General features: G+C 41.4%; 1 protein-coding gene across 3 annotated transcripts in view; it reads right to left on the reverse strand.

The window, feature by feature from the left end:
- The window catches only part of BTBD7 (BTB domain containing 7), a 111,292-nt gene that overhangs the window by 64,098 nt on the left and 29,122 nt on the right, over positions 1-18,072 (reverse strand). The gene's annotated exons all lie outside the window — the stretch shown is intronic.

An 18,072-nucleotide genomic window follows, 5' to 3' on the forward strand; every position in this document is an offset into this window, starting at 1 on the left:
AAGAGATATACGCAAAAAAAAAAATCTAAGAAAGAGAGAATAAGATTAATGGAAATACTTCTACATCTTTACACCATCTGGATACATAAAATCTATCTGATTAAATGGGGTAATGGGTTTAAGAAAGGAAAACGTCATTTAAATCTATTATTGGAATTGTTAAGAAACCAGCAGGCAGTTAACCTAGCCTCATAATGAAGAATAAAGTGTTTTAACAAATACAGTGAAAAACACATACACAGATTATCACAAAAGCTCTGCTAGAAACAGAACTGCATCAAGATGCTTGGAATTTATTTTCATCTCTGTTAGTGATACAGCATAACCTTATGAATTCATGTTTAAAAATATTGCTAACATTTGTGTTTTCCTACAATCTTTTACAGACTATATTTATATGAAAATTAATTAATTATTTCGATGGAGTCTCGCTCTGGTGCTCAGGCTGGAGTGCAGTGGTGCAATCTTGGCTCACTTTAAGTTCCAGTCTCCCGGGTTCAAGCAATTCTCCTGCCTCAGCCTCCTGAGTAGCTGGGACTAGAGGTGAGTGCCACCACGCCTGGCTAATATTTGTATTTTTAGTAAAGATGGGTTTTCACCATGTTGGCCAGGCTGGTCTTGAACTCCTGGTCTCAAGCAATCCACCCTCCTTGCCCTCCTATAATCCCTGCTGGGATGATAGGGGTGAGCCATTGCACCAGCCATGAAAATTTACTTTATCTAAGCATATAATTACTACTTACAGCGTTCAGGATAAGACTGGGAAACTTACTAACTAGATATAGATATTATGAAAAGTAGCAGTAACTCTAATCAAATCATACATAAGCAAATTTCCTATTTGAAACTTATCTGCCTACCTATGAGAACAGTGCCATTAGACATAAGACTTTACTTCAGTGAATACTACTGGAAGTATGAAAGGCTGTGGGTGGCCAGACACATACACAGTGCATTCTGTAAGAACTACACAACAAGGATTCTAAAGGGTTTAATATATGGTCTGCCCTTTGTATTCCATGGGTTCTGCATCCATAATTCAACCAACTGTAGATTGAAAACACTTGGGGAACAAAAAAAGAATTGTTGCAGCTGTACTGAAAATGTACAGACTTTTTTTTCTTAACACCCTAAGCAAAACAGCATAACAACTGCTTACAAAGCATTTACATTATATTAGGCATTATACGTAATCTACAGATAAAGTTAACCAGAGGATGTGCATAGGTTATACGCAAATAGTACACCATTTTATATGGTCCTGGAGATTTTGGTGTCTGCAGAAGTCTTGGAATCAATTCCCCACCAATTCTGAGGGACAACTGTACTATTTTGTAAATATTGCCGAGATAGCACCACTGCACTCCAGTTTGGGCAACAGAACTTAACTTCATCTCAAAAAAAAAGTTAAAAAATGTAATTCTTCCAGCAAAGTTCAACTAAAAATAGGTAAGTAACCAATCAAACCTTTAAAAAAGTTTGATGTGGCTGGGCATGGTGGCTCACACCTGTAATACCAGTACTTTGGGAGGCTGAGGCAGGTGGATCACCTGAGGTCAGGAGTTTGAGACCAGCCTGGCCAATACAGTAAAACCCTGTCTCTACTAAAAATACAAAAAAAATAGCTGGGTGTGGTGGCACATGCCTGTAATCCCAGCTACTCGGGAGGCTGAGGAGGAAGAGTTGCTTGAACCTGGGAAGTGGAGGTTGCAGTGAGCCGAGATTGCACCACTGCATTCCAGCCTGGGCAACAAGAGCGACACACCATCCAAAAAAAAAAAGAAAGAGAAAAAATTTTAGTTACATCCAGTTTTCAATTCCTAAATACTAGAAATGTAGGAAAAGCTGCTTTTTTGGATAATTCATTTTGAATGTTGTCAATTTTTGCAAAACAAGAATTTTGCAATTTGGAATGTATTCTCATCTCTGTTAGTGACACAGCATAACCTTATGAATTCATGTTTAAAAATATCGCTAACATCTGTGTTTTCCTACAATCTTTTATAGACTATATTTATATGAAAATTAATTAATTATTTAGACAGAGTCTCGCTGTGGCGTCCAGACTGGAGTGCAGCGGTGCAATCTTGGCTCACTTTAACCTCCGTCTCCCAGGTTCAAGCGATTCTGCTGCCTCAGTCTCCTGAGTAGCTGGGACTAGAAGCAAGTGCCACCATGCCTGGCTAATATTTGTATTTTTACTAGAGATGGGTTTTCACCATGCTGGCCAGGCTGGTCTTGAACTCCTGGTCAAGACCAGGAGTCTTGCAAAACAGGAACTAAAATTACCTGTATTAATTCCACTTCAAACTTAAAAACCAGTTAAGTCTAACAAATCTTAGTTTTAAAGCTGAGCTCCACAGAAGCTTCAAGATCTTATCAGGCTTTTATAGCGGTTCTTTCAAAGAAAATAAGGGACTGGAGGCCAAGTTTGTGGCCTCATGTACAGGTCAAACCCTAATCTCACTAAGGGTTTACATTTAAAACAAAAAACAGCGCAAACAATCCTTTCTCAAAAAAGTTTAAAATATATTAACAAAAATCCAGAATAAAACTATCATGTAAAATAAAAAGCCTTTACCAAAATGAGGGGGTGGGGGGAGACTTTTAAGATGAGCTTGGAATCCGAGTGTAACGGGGGATAGTGAAAATCACACTGAAGTGTTTCTAAAGGTAAGACGGCATGGTGTCACTCCTATGGCTAGGCCTCTTCTCACCTTCAAGTTCCATTATTATTTCTCTTTTTTGTTTGTTTTGCTTATTTCTATTGACTGGGTAAATTCAGTAACATAGCACAGAGTATGCTTATGGCACAAAATGAGGAAGAACAGAGCCTTGCCTCCAGATGAAGAAAAATCAGAAGCATCTTGAGAAGCAGACAATAATTTACTACTCTTACTTTAACATGTACATGCATGCACACACACATGGAATTATTTTCATCTGAGAATCTTGTATCGTTTGTAGAGACTCAAGATGCTACACGCCGAGCATCCCTAACTAGAAAATCCCAAATCTGAAATGCTACAAAATCCAAGACTTTTCGAGTGCTGACAAGATGCCACAAGTGGAAAATTCTGGAGCTGTCTTTTTTGCTTTTTGATGGTTCAATGTACATAAACTTTGTTTCATGCACTATACTAAAAATACTGTATAAAATTACCTTCAGGCTATGTGTATAAAGTGTGTATGAAACATAAATGAATTTTGTGTTTAGACTTGGGTACCCCACCAATCTATCTCATTATGTAGACACAAATATTCCAAAATTGGAAAAAACCCCAAACCTGAAACACTTCTGGTTCCAAGCATTTCAGATAAGGAATACTTGACGGGTATTACAATGGTTTAATTCTTAAACCATGTCAAAAATCCCTTTTTAAAAAAAAAAAAGCTCTGGTAAGGGAAGAACACCAAGAAAAAAGAAAATAAAATTTAAAAAGCTCTAATGATGAGCAAAATTAGATATTCTAAAGCAATTATACAAGAGCTTATGACATCAACAGCCCCACTGGAGAAACAAGAACAAGTTGCAAACACTAGGAAAGTCAGAGGCTGAGCTAAGGATGTTTGGCCATTTGTTGCTACAATAAGCAGTAGTAGCTGCTGGGACAGCTGGGGTTTCACGAACTTAGAGAGGTGGCCTGAAATACAAGTGTCTTTGGGATTTAGGGAAAATCTCTTCCTGTTAGCTCCTGGTTAATGGAAACTCCCTTCAGGATGAACTGATTGGGGGACATCCATATATTCTACTGGAGCTTTATCTACTAAAATAAACACAGACCTTGGAAGGGAAGGGAAGTGGGGGAGGCAGATTTCCTGGATGAGATGTAACTCTTGAGTTTATCCTGTGTCCCCCCAGTTCCAGAGCCTGATGGGTAACCCTGACTATAGTTCTAGTACTGCAGCAGTATTTCTTCTCAAAATTCTCAGAATTAATTCAGGGATTAATGTCACTACTTCTCAGGTAACCAAAATCCTATGTCAAATGGTGCTATTACGTTATTTATTTCTTACTAAACCATCACTTGTAGATGTTGGAAATGAGAACTTGTCTCAGTCTAATCTCTCCAGCAATGTGTTCTCTCCAGGCAAGCCTGGTCCCTCTTCTACAGACATCCAATCTTTGTATGATGTAAAGGAGAGAGGAACAAGGAGAGGGGAGAAGGGAGGAGGAGGTCTACAGGACTTGGAGAGGCCCAGAAGATGCAAATGACTGATGAATCCTTTTTCTAGAATCACCATTCTGGGGGACTCCCTCTTAATAGCACACGATCAATCCCAATCAGATGATGCTGACTGTCTTAAACTAAAATAAGCTCCAGTGATCACGGCAGACCCAACTGTGGGGTGGGGACGGGGAATCATGTTGAATACAAGAGACACTAAACAACCCATGAGACATTTTTTTAAAAAGAGAAGTCAACTTGCTCCTCCCTAACCCACCCCCTGCACTCCAGCCCCAGAAAGAAAGCCCTAGGCCAGCATTTTCCAAAGAGCTTTCCCAAAGTTTAGAAAATGTAGGATTAAACAAAGCCAAATAGGTTTCTTTACTTCAGGACATTTGAGCACCTTCGGAGTGCTGAGGTTCATTATAAAGAGGGAGTACGCAGCATGATCTAAAGAAGCCCTGCTGCCCCCACAGGGCACAAAGGAATGAACTTGCATAATACACTCAGGAAAATGCTGATCTTTGCCACAGAAACACTTTTTACTGCTTCATGTAATAGAAAGAACTGTGGGAGTTAAAAGTATCTAGGATTTGGTTATCTCTGTACCACTAATTTACCATGTATGTAGGACACATCACATGTAATCTCTATGTGCCTCAGTTCCTGTATCTGTAAAATAATAACGTTGAAATAGAGATCCAAAAATTTAATGAAGTTGTACGGTTTATTAATTTAGGAAATACGGATGGGGAAGGAAGTTCGTTCGTTCTTCATTTTTTTTTGAGATGGACTCTTGCTCTGTCGCCCAGGCTGGAGTGCAGTGGCGTGATCTCAGCTCACTGCAACCTCCGCCTCCTGGGTTCAAGTGATTTTCCTGCCCCAGCCTCCTGAGTAGCTGGGATTACAGGCATGTGCCACCATGCCCAGCTAATTTTTGTATTTTTAGTAGAGACGGGGTTTCACCATGTTGGTTAGGCTGGTCTCGAACTCCTGACCTTGTGATCTACCTGCCTCAGTCTCCCAAAGTGCTGGGATTACAGGCGTGAGCCACCATGCCTAGCCCTTTTTTTTGAGACAGGGTCTTGCTGTGCTGCCCAGGCAGGACTGCACAACTCACTGCAACCTCCACCTCCCAGGCTCAACCAATCCTCCTACCTCAGCCTCCTGAGTACCTGGAACTACAGGCGTGTGCCATCATGCCCAGTTAATTTTGTGTGTGTGTGTGTGTGTGTGTATGTGTATGTATATATACATACATACACATACACACACATATACACACACACACATATTTTATGTATATATATTTTTTGGTAGAGATAGGGTTTTGCCATGTTGCCCAAACTGGTCTTGAACTCCTGAGCTCAACTGATCTGCCCATCTTGGCTTCCCGAAGTGCTGGGATTACAGGTGTGAGCCACCACGCACAGCTGGAAGGTATTTCTGTACTAAATGTTAATCTACAGAGGGGGAAAAAAAAGGCACCTGAATTTCTCATTTTAAACGTATTTCCCTTTCAGTCTGACTTTAGGCACAGGACAAGAATGTGGGGCAAATGTGAATATAAATAACAATTAATGGCCTGGCTCAGTGGCTCATGCCTGTATTACATCTATATTCCCAGTGCTTTGGGAGACTGAGGCAGGAAGATTGCTTGAGGTCACGAGTTAGATACCAACCTGGGCAACAGTGTGAGACTCCGTCTTTACAAAAAATTTTTTTTTTTTTTTTTTTGAGATGGAATTTCATTCTTATTGCCCAGGCTGGAGTGCAATAGTGCAATCTCAGTTCACTGCAACCTCCACCTCCTGGGTTCAAGCGATTCTCCTGCCTCAGCTCCCGAGTAGCTGGGATTACAGGCATGTACCACCATGCCTGGCTAATTTTGTATTTTTAGTAAAGACAGGGTTTCACCATGTTGGTCAGGCTGGTATCGAACTCCTGACCACAGGTGATCCATCTGCCTCGGCCTCCCAAAGTGCTGGGATTACAGGCGTTGAGTCACTGTGCCCAGCCAAAAAATATTTTTACATATATACATACACACACACACACACACAATTCACAGAATTAGTCAGGTGCAGTGGTAGGTGCCTATGGTCCTAGCTACTTGGGAGCCCGAGGCAGGAAGATTGTTTGTGCCAGGAGTTCGAGGCTGCGGTGAGCTATGATCACACCACTGCCCTCCAGCCTGGGCAAAAGAGTGAGACTTTCTTAAAAATAAAAACAAAAAACCCAAAGAAAAACCATAATGAAAGAGAAATGTAAAACTATATTAATACTTCACTCCTGTCAAATCTAAGGTAACATCACTGCTACAGACCACAGGCATTTGGACTCCCCATGTAATGAAAATTAACAAAGGGACAAGCAGATTTCCCAGAAAAAGCTTTTATTCTGGGGCTTGTCCTACTGTGCTAGAGCGTAAGGGAGACAGACAGCAGAGGCTGGTTCCCTGAGAAGAGCCAGTAAGGATTTTTTTTATTAGGCCAAGCGCAGGAATTGACATCAGGGGTAAGGTATGCAGGCTGGGCTGGGCTAAGCATGTGAGGGGTAGAGTATGCAGGTTAGCAAGGCTGGTTGTGATGGTTATCTCGAGTATAGGTTAACTGGTGGTCTGTCTGGCTGGCAAAAACAAGGTTGGAAACCAATTGTTCAGCATTCCTTCCAGAGGTGAGACACTCAACAACCTTGGTTCGATTTTGGATCTCCTAAGGCCAGTTTCTGGAGTTCTTTAAGCACAAGGTACGGTTAAACATTATGAGAGCATAGAAGAATGGCTATTTTCTTTGTATGACTAAAGCCTCTGGATTAGTGGGTATAGCGCCAGTCAGGCAGTGGTGTGGGATTTGTGATCAGTGGGAATGTATGAAAAAATGCTAGTGGGGGTGAGCTGAAGCCAAGCCTCATCCCTATTCTGTTTTTTTTTTTTTTTTTTTTTGAGACGGAGTCTTGCTCTGTTGCCCAGGCTGGAGAGCAGTGGTGCGATCTTGGCTCACTGCAAGCTCCACCTTCTGGGTTCACGCCATTCTCCTGCCTCAGCCTCCCAAGTAGCTGGGACTACAGGCGCCCACTACCATGCCCAGCTAATTTTTTTGTATTTTTTTAGTAGAGACAGGGTTTCACCGTGTTAGGCAGGATGGTGTCGATCTCCTGACCTCGTGATCTTCCCGCCTCGGCCTCCCAAAGTGCTGGGATTACAGGCGTGAGCCACCGCACCCGGCCCCTGTTCTGTTCTTAATATGATGTATTATTCAAACCAGGAAGCTTGAGAGTGAAAAGGGGTACATACCAGAGGGGATGCCAGAACATGAGTCGCCCAGGTCTGACCAGGCAAAGTGGGATGAATGGTCATACCTATAGCTAAATCTCACATTTCCAGAGTAGCTTAGAAATAAAACAAAGTTTTGGACCGGGCGCAGTGGCTCACGCCTGTAATCCCAACACTATGGGCAGAGGCGGACGGATCACGAGGTCAGGAGATCAAGACCATCCTGGCTAACATGGTGGAACCCTGTCTCTACTAAAAATACAAAAAATTAGCCGGGCGAGGTGGCGGGCACCTGTAGTCCCAGTTACTCAGGAAGCTGAGGCAGGAGAATGGCGTGAACCAAGGAGATGGAGCTTGCAGTGAGCCGAGATCGCGCCACTGCACTCCAGCCTGGGCGACAGAGCGAGACTCCCTCTCAAAAAAAAAAGATAATAAATAGATAAAAATAAATAAAACAAAATAAAACAAAGTTTTAAAAGAAACAAAGGGCCGGGCGTGGTGGCTCACGCCTGTAATTCCAGCACTTTGGGAGGCCGAGGCAGGCGGATCATGAGGTCAGGAGTTCGAGACCAGTCTGACAAACATGGTGAAATGCCGTCTCTACTAAAAATACAAAAATTAGCCAGGCGTGGTGGCACGCGGCTGTAATCCCAGCTACTCAGGAGGCTGAGACAAAAGAATCGCTTGAACTCAGGAGGCAGAGGTTGCAGTGAGCAGAGACCACGTCACTTTACTCCAGCCTGGGTGACAAGAGTGAGGCTGTGTCTCAAAAAAAATAATAAAGAAAGAAGGAAAGAAGGCCAGGCATGGTGGCTCACATCTGTAATCCCAGAACTTTGGGAGGCTGAGGCGGGAGGATCACTTGAGCCCAGGAGTTCTGAGACCAGCCTAGGAAACCTAGTGAGACCCTGTTTCTACTAAAAACTAAATAAGAAGGCCAGGCACGCTGATGCCTGTGATCCCAGCACTTTGGAAGGCCGAGGTGGGTGGATCACAAGGTCAGGAGTTTGAGACCAGCTGGCCAATATGGTGAAACTCTGTCTCTACTAAAAGTACAAAACTTAGCCAGGCATGGTGGCGGGTGCCTGTAGTCCCAGCTACTTGGGAGGCTAAGGCAGGAGAATCGCTTGAACCCAGGAGGCGGAAGTCGCAGTGAGCCAAGATCACACCACTACACTCCAGCCTGGGCAACGGAGCAAGACTCTGCCTCCAAAAAATAAATAAATAAAATAATAAAAATAACAAAATTTCTTAAAAAAACAAAAAACAAAAACCTAAGTTAACAGAAAATGGCTTCCCTTGTCACCCCGTCACACCCCAAGCATGTTTTACTTAACATAACAACATTGAGAGTTTACTATATGTCAGCCTGTTCTTAGAGCTTTCACAAGTATTAACTAATTTATTTATCCCTGTATCTTTTTGACTGATGAGGCTGAGAAGTTAGTAACTTGCCCAAAGTCACAAAGAGCTAGGATTACTTTTGTTTTTTTGTAAACCTTCAGTTCTATTCTTGGATACATTTTAAGAGCAACAAGACAAAAAGAGACTGTGAACAGCAAGCAGAAGCAGAATCAGCAATAAACCCATCTTTTGAGGGTATCTTCAAAAAGAGACGAGATGGGGAGTTCAGAAAGCCACAACCAAGCTAGTATGTCTCTCTGGGGCCACCGAATATAGAGGCAGATGACCTCCACCTAGCACTGAAAACCCTAAAAATACCAAAGACATAAAACAACAATATTTGTGACAGCAGCAACTCACTAAGGAGAAGATGAATTATGATCCATTAAAAATATTAAGACAGAACTAGTAAGTTGCAGAAGTGGGCCTAGCATTCAGTTTCTTATATCTATGTGTAATCTTATCTTTGTATTTTTTTCTCTAAATTTTGAAGGAAAAATGTCCAGAGCAGACAAACATAATTCCGCTTCAGAAATGGGAAGTGAATACACACCGGACAGTGTTACTTTTTCTGTTTAAAACAATCACTCACATAAAGTAGAAAATGACTTAACTGAAAGGAAAGCGTATGAAATCAAAGCAAAACCAAAGTGTCTTTCAGAATATTTACAGCTAGAATACATGTTACTTGATGGCAGGATGTCACTTTGTTATGCTTGATCGATCATCCATCCATCCACCCATCTGCCATCTGGCTGCATAAATCAACAGGAATACATCAAGGAAAAAAGGATAGGTGGCTGGGCGTGGTGGCTCATGCCTGTAATACTGGCACTTTGGGAGGCCAAGGTGGGGGGATCACTTGAGGTCGGGAGGTCAAGACCAGCGTGGCCAACATGTTGAAACCCCATCTCTACTAAAAATACAAAATAACAGCCGGGTGCAGTGGTACGCGCCTGTAATCCCAGCTATTCTGGAGGTTGAGGCAGGAGAATCACTTGAATCCAGGAGGCGGAGGTTGTGGTGAGCCGAGATCATGCCACTGCACTCCAGCCTGGGCTACAGAGCAGGACTCCATCTCAAACAAACAAACAAACAAACAAACAAAACCCAGACAACAAAACAAACAACAAAGATAGGTTATTCCAGGTGGAACAAAACAGGATACATAAAGAGAAGTAACTCCTGTCCCAGTTAGTGTACCACTCTCAGTTCTCAACCCTACAACTCTATTATCTACTAATACTGAAGCATAATTACTTACATTTCCACTAAACTTTAAGTTTCCCAAGGGTAGGTATTACATTTGTTCATCTTAGAATCCTTACCATTCACCACAGAATACAAAGTAAGCATACGGTATTTGAATAAATCAATGTTAGTATTACCATGAATGCTGATAAATATCATGTCCAAGGCCTAAGGGTACGTATGTTGTGAGTATGGGTAGGTATTAGATCAAAAAGCCTCAAATGGCTGGGCACAGTGGCTCACACCTGTAATTTCAACACTTTGGGAGGCTGAGGCAGGAGGATAGCTTGAGACCAGGAGTTCAAGGCCAGCCTGGGTAACACAGTAAGCCCTTGTCTCTACTAAAAACAATTAGGCCATGTGCAGTGGCTCACACCTGTAATCCCAGCTCTTCGGGAGGCCAAGGCAGGTAGATCACTCGGGACCAGGAGTTTGCGACCTGCCTGGCCAACATGGCAAAACCCTGTCTCTACTAAAAATACAAAACTGAGCTGGGCGTGGTGGTGCATACCTATAATCCCAGCCACTTGGGAGGCTGAGGCATGAGAATTGCTTGAACCCAGGAGGCAAAGGTTGCAAAAGCCGAGATTGCGTCACTGTACTCCACCCTGGGTGACAGAGTGAGACTCTGTCTCGAAAACAAAACAAAAAACCAATTAGCCAGGCAAAGTGATGCATGCCTGTAGACCCAGCTATTCAGGAGGCTGAGGCGAGAGGATCGTTTAGGCCTAGAGATTGAAGTTGCAGGGAGCTATGAGCATGCCAGTGCACTGCAGCCTGGGCGACAGAGCAAGATCCTAGATCAAAAAAAAAGAGGTAAGCCTCTAATGCCAAAGGTATTGGGTGTGTGTTCAGAACACAATAGAGGAACTACTGGAGCAAAGCACGGAACAGTAGGAGCAAAGCAGCACCATTATACTACCATTACAGAAAGACTATTGGAAGATGATTGATCTATAAAAAGATGCTTGATGCAGAAAGACTTATTAGAGGATTCTTCCAGTAGTCCAGGAAAGTGTTACTAAGGTCCTGGCTTTCTTTATCTCTAAAATGGGGGCAACATAATAGCACCTACTCTACAAGGTTGTTTTAAGAGTTAAAATAATATGGACTGCTGGTCAGGCGTGGTGACTCATGCCTGTAATCCTGGCACTTCAGTAGCCTAAGACAGGCAGCTCGCTTGAGCTCAGGAGTTTGAGACCAGCCTGGGTAACATAGCAAGACCCCACCTCAGGAAAAAAAAAAAAAAAAAACAATTAAAAAAAAAAAAAAGATAATATGGACTGCCACTTGGAAAGCAGAAACAGGAGTCCATCAAAAGAGAAATGTCTTTTGAGGGACTTGGGCCTGTGCCAGGTCTGACCTGGACTGGACAAACTACATCTTAAGATGTTAAAATATTCTTTAAAAAAAAATTGGTTTCTAGCCATTCAAAGCAGAGAACCAATTCCTGGGAAGTGGTGCACTAAGAATGAACGTGGCTGCACGGTGAAGACACGAATGGGCATCTCCTACTCTGCCACCTTTACCTCAGAGCTCACACTCCAAACGCTTCATCCTGTCCTACAACCTCAGAAGATCCTCCTGAAGCAACAGATGGAAAATGAGAATCAGAGGGCTGAAAAGGTCCCCCCAGAGGGAAGACTGACTCTAGGCCAATGGGTGTCGCTTATTCCTCTTATCTGGGTCTTTGGCAGCAGACCTGAGAAGTGATGCCTACAGCAGCCAGTGCAGAAGCTGCCTTGGCCTGGACATCCCCAAAAGTTTTGTTGTCTTCTAGCAGTGAGAATCCCCCAAAACTGAAGTAGCTCTGGAAGAAGCCTGAAAAGTTTTCCCCAAAAGTCAGGAAAAAGAACCTATAAGCAGAGGGTGAAAAATTATTATGAGGCCCTGCAAGACAGACTGTAGAACTTGCCCAATCAACTCTCATAAGTTGATGGGGCCTGCCATATGGAGCCTTTGTGTTTACGATATGGAAAACTAGCATTAAGCCAGGCACACAACATTTTACTGAATAAAGGAAATCATTGTTCTAACCAGGGACAACTGTTTCTATTGTGGGCTTGACAGTGTACAGAAAGATGGTTCATTCTAGATTTAGAGAGGGTGATAAAAATGAGTCTAGATTTGAGTTTGTTTATTTATTTATTTATTTATTTATTTTTATTTGTGAGACGGAGTCTCGCACTGTTACCTAGGCTGGAGTTGCAGTGGCGTGATCTTGGCTCACTGCAACCTCCGCCATCCGGGTTCAAGCGATTCTCCTGCCTCAGTCTCCCGAGTAGCTGGGATTACAGGCATACACCCCTACACCCGGCTAATTTTTGTATTTTTAGTAGAGACGGGGTTTCACCATGTTAGCCAGGCTGGTCTCGAACTCCTGACCTCAGGTGATCTGCTGGCCTCGGCTTCCCAGAGTGTTGGGATTACAGGCGTGAGCCACCACCCCCGGCCTAGATTTGAGTTTAAAGAGCATTTGCAGAGAGAAATAGAACTGACATCGGAGAATACATTCAAATCAAATGAATTTAAAGGGAAAAAAACCAATTTCTCCTAAATTCCATTCAAAGCCAAAACATTCAGATTTTCTGACACGAACTTAGCAAATGTTAAAAACACAAGGGGATATTTCTTGTTGATAAGTTACCGTGGGTTCCACTAGCAGAGCAGGAGAAAGAAGCAAATATGCTGGGTAAACTCTATAGTAAGCCTGAGACTATGGCTGCACAGACAGAAGAGGAGAACACAGAACAAAACAAACTCAAAGGTTTCCTCATCCAGGGCAGTCTTCACGAGGACGGTTCAAATTCCAAACTGTTAGATCATTAAAGGAATAGGCATGTGAATAGCCCTACGAATTATTAAAATTCTTATAAATGGGAAGACAATAATGGCTTAGGAGTTGAGGTAATTACATAGTAACATTCTATTTTTCTTCACATTACGGGGACTAAGAATCTAAATAAATATGGGGGTGGGGGACCGATTACTTTAAATTTTCAGTGAAAAAGAGTTACAAGCTATATATAATGGCTTAATACTGGCCACTCACTCCATTTTGATGAGCTCCTGCTCATCAGAGTATCTGCTATTTAAAGAATCTTTGTTGGCATGTCAAATGAAAAATGTGTTCCTCCTAAGTTTCCTCTGAAGTCTACACTTAGAATCTTGTATATAGTGGTCCTTGTAAAAAAAAAAAAAGTACTAGTGGTTGTGATGATGAACAAGTTTTGAGAACGTTCAGCTATAAAAGACCCTCTCTGTAAGAGACATCAACAAGGTCTCTTAGGAAAAACAAGAAGTAGAAAACCAGACAAAACTCTTACTCTTACAAGGATTATTAGAGGGCTTTCTTGTAACTATGATAATTTTTCCTCAACCCCATTGCTTGTCCCGTGCTACCCACTTGTAGCAGAAACACTGGGAGAGGATATTACAGTCTAAATATATCAAAATGAAACAGATATTCTCGGCCCTGTTAAGGCAATGTAAGTCTGCATCTTAAAACACTATTTTTCCTTTGTTTAGGACCCTGTCTTAGTCTGTTTTCTGTTGCTGTAACAGAACAGCATAGACTGGGTAATTTATAAAGAAATCTATTTCTTACAGTTCTGGAGGGTGGGAGGTCCAAGACCACCCCAATATCTGGTGAGGGCCTTCTTGCTGTGCCATAACATGGCTGAGGGCATCACACAGCAAAAGGGCAAGAGCATGTGTGTCAGTTCAAGTCTCTCTTCCTCTTATAAAGCCACCAGCCCCATTATGATGGCCCCACCCTGATGATTTTATCTAATCCTAATTACTTTCCAAAGGTCCTACATTCCATTGACATACAAATTTGGGGACTAAGTTCCCAACACATAAAATGTGGGGAACAGCAAACCATAGTAGACATCTATAATAAAAAATTAAGATAATACATATGAGGTCCTTATCACAGAACACATAGTGAAGAATGCTCACCAAACTGGTAAGGGGAATGGTGGAGAGGAAGAAGGAAACGATGACTGAGGTCTCTACCTTGCATAACTGGGTGGTTACAATGTTGTAAACCAAGAAGCATATAGGCGAAGCAATTTATGGGTTCACTGAGGGTGATAAATGTAATGGGTTTGAAGTCTGAGAAAGACATATTAAGGAGGCCAGGCACAGTGGCTCAGGCCTGTAATCCCAGCACTTTGGGAGGCTAAGGAGGACTGCTTGAGGCCAGGAGGTCAAGACCAGCCTGGGCAACAAAACAATCCCATCTCTTTTTTTTTTTTTTTTTAAATATATACATATATCAGGGAAGAAACAATTCAAACAGAACATAAAGAAGTCTAAAAACAAAAGTTTTCTAATACGATTAATATCTCATTTCTAAAGGTAATATTCCTTGTATTACAATACAGCAATTCTTCCAAGATAATTCATTTACTTTTAAATGAGGGTATTATTTATAAATATCAATGTTTGTAAAAAGAAAATGGAGAGTCTAAGAAGTAATGGTGCTTATTTCTTGAGGTGCAGTTATTTCTGGCATAACTTCGCATTACTGCACAGCACCCAGCAAAATATGGGTGATCTCTAACCTCTCTTGAGATCTGAGTCTATGTGTTCTCCTAATAATATAAGTATCACTGTCATATATATCAGTAAGATACTTGGTTATTAAAGTATTGTATTATCTAAGATTTTTAGAGATCATTTCTTAAAACTCAGATTCTCTTTATCAGTTGTCTCATTCTGTCTTCCCTGAACAGATGATAAAATACATCCTTTGGGTTCACTGCACATGTCCCTCTGCCAAGAAAATAACATTTCAGAGAAAAAGGTTATGTCTTCTATGTAGTAATCATTATTGGAATGTCATGTCAGCAGTAATATCTTCCTGACATCTCTCACACCACAAATACAGTATTTTCTAGATTAACAGAATATGTAAATAAATTATCACTAACATTTTTCTATACTTTTCTTTTTCGTTTGTTTTTAAGAGGCAGAGTCTCACTGTGTTGCTCAGGCTAAGGGGAGTGGCACAACCATAGCTCATAATGCCCGGGCTCAAGCAATCCTCCAGCCTCAGCCTCCCAAGTGGCTAGAGCAGGTGTGTGCCATCACGTCCAGCTAATTAAAAAACCTTTTTTTGTAGAGACAGGGTCTCACTAATGTTGTGCAAGCTGGTCTTGAACTCCTGGCCTCAAATGATCCTCCTGCCCTGGCCTCCCAAAGTGCTGAGATTACACGCATGAGACAGCACACCCAGCCCTGTACTTTATTTTCTAGAGCTATCTTACAACAATTGATTTCCTCATATAGGTACTAGGTATTGGTCGAGATAGGCTGTCATCTGATCCCTGAGTTGTCTCCTTGAAAAGCATTTCTTGCTCCTACCTCAGGGCTCTTCCCTTTGCTGTACCACTCTTCTGAAACGTCTTCACATGGTTCATACTCTCGTTTTCACTGAAGTCTTTGCTCAAATGCTACCTCTCGGAGAAGACTTCCCTAATTAGACTATATAAAATAACATCCCACTCCATCATTCACTGTCCTCTTTCTTCAGTTTATTTTCTTTGCAGTAGTATTTTTCCACCACTTGAATTTCATTTATTCAACACTAAATCCTTACCACATAATACAGTACCTGGCACTTAGGAGGCATTAAGTTGAAAACTGCTGAATGAAATTAGTTTAAAAAAACAAACATTTAGTAAGGAAAGGCTTATCTGTAATCATTTGTTAAGATCTTGAGTACAAAAACTATTTCTTGGGATCCATATTCCTTCACAGTCTAAGCCTCTTAGAAGATTGTGATTAAAAAATTGGATTAGTACTTGAAAAACATTTCCTAGAAAAAAGCCTCATGGACCACAGCGTACATATACCCTCAGATATGACTCTGTGGAGATGTTTCCATAAGCAATAAAGTAATTAATTTTTTAAAACAGACTGCTTCCTCATAAACATAGATATGATCCAGAAATACCATTTGTGGATATATACCAAAAAAAGTGAAAACAGGGACTCAAACAGATGTGTACACCCATGTTCACAGCAACATTATTCACAATAGCCAAAAGGCAGAAGCAACTCAAGAGTCCACAGACAGATGAATGGAAAAACAAAATGTGGTGTAGACACAGAGTGGATTATTCAGCCTTAAAAAGGACGGAAATTCTGACACATGCTGAAACACAGATGAACCCTGAGAACATTATGTTAAGTGAAATAAGCCAGTCACAAAAGGACAAATACGGATTCCACTTATATGAAGTACTTAATCAAATTCATGAGATGGAAAGTAGAAAGATGGTTGTCAGGGGCCAGGGAGTTAGTCTTCAGTAAGTACAAAGTTTCAGTTGGGGAAAATGAGAAAGTTCTGCAGATGGATGGTGGTGATAGCTGCACAACAATGTGAATGTACTTAATGTTGCAGAACTATATATACACTTAAAACTGGTTAAAATGGTAAATGTTACGTATTTTTAAGTGACAACTTAAAAAATGGAAAAAACCTCACAAAAAAACATTAAAACAGAAAAGCAATGACATACTTTCCCTCTCCACTCCCTTTTTTAAACATTCCCCCCAACTTCATGTTCCTTTTAATGACTGGAGTAGGAGTATCTTATATCAGAATGGGAATATATAGTTTACCAACAGCTTTTTCATGTGTTAAGTCATTTTATTCTCACACTACGTCTTCCATGTAGACAGCACAGGCATCATTCTCTATTCTCCAAATGAGGAAATTAAAGTAGAGACTTTAAAGTGACTTATCCAAAGTCAAAGAGTAAAATAGGCCAGGTGCAGTGGCTCACGCGTGTAATTCCAGCACTTCCGGAGGTCAAGGTGGGTTGATGACCTAGGTCAGGAGTTTGAGACCAGCCTGGTCAACATGGTGAAATGTCATCTCTACTAAAATACAAAAATTAGCCAGGTGTGGTGGTGCACCTGTAACCCCAGCTACTTGGGAGGCTGAGGCAGGAGAATTGCTTGAACCCGGGAGGTGGAAGTTGCAGTGACCTGAGATTGTGCCACTGCACACCAGCCTGGGCAACAAGAGTGAAACTCCTCCGTCTCCAAGAAAAAAAAAAAAAAAAGTAAAATGGCAAAGCCAAGACCAAAGACCAGGCCTTCAATCCCTCACCTAGTGTGTGTCTTATCCCCACAACTCCTGCACCCCTGCTAAACAAGACAGCGTCTCAGAAGTCTTCAATCCTAAACCAACCTTTCTGAAGGAATCTGCCACGTCCACCTTACGCTTCTGTGTCCACCGTGCTGCTGTTTCTATCACTCAACCCTTAAGTCTCCAGTTTCTACTTTATCACCCAACTGAGGTAAAGGGACAGATCTTAATCTCTCTAGCACTGTGTATTGTTGAACAGTAAAACGTTTCTTGATTGTGATTAATACTCCATAAATATCAAACCTCCTAGTATTCAAACACAGAGGACAATTAAATGACTAAGCTTCTCTATTCTCATCCCTTCCTATTACTTGTTTTTCCTTCTTTCGCAGGAGATACTTTAATTTTTGTAATAAAAATGAAAAAATATATGATAAAAAAGTGGAGAAAATAGTTAATGGACCTCTAACCATTGCCAAGTTTCAACCAACATTTACCAACTGGTAGGTGTTTTTTTCCTTTAGAAATGGGGTCTTGCTCTGTTGCAGAGGCTGGAGTGCAGTGGTATAAACATGCTCACTGTAACCTCAAATTCCAGGACTCAAGTGATCCTCCAGCCTCAGCTTCCCAAAGTGCTACAATTATAGGTATAAGTATCAACTATATCCCAGTCCACTATCTACCCAATCCCACTAGAATATTTTCAAGCAAATCTCAGATAGCATATTATTTCACCTCTAAAAGGTGAAATAATATTTCCATATTTACCTCTAAATATTTCCATATTTACCTCTAAGAGGAAGTATGTAAAGCAACTACAGACTGCTATCACATCTAAAATAAACAATAATTCCTTAATATGAAAC

Source organism: Theropithecus gelada, chromosome 7b (assembly GCF_003255815.1).
Source record: "Theropithecus gelada isolate Dixy chromosome 7b, Tgel_1.0, whole genome shotgun sequence".
Taxonomy (NCBI): Eukaryota; Metazoa; Chordata; class Mammalia; order Primates; family Cercopithecidae; genus Theropithecus; species Theropithecus gelada.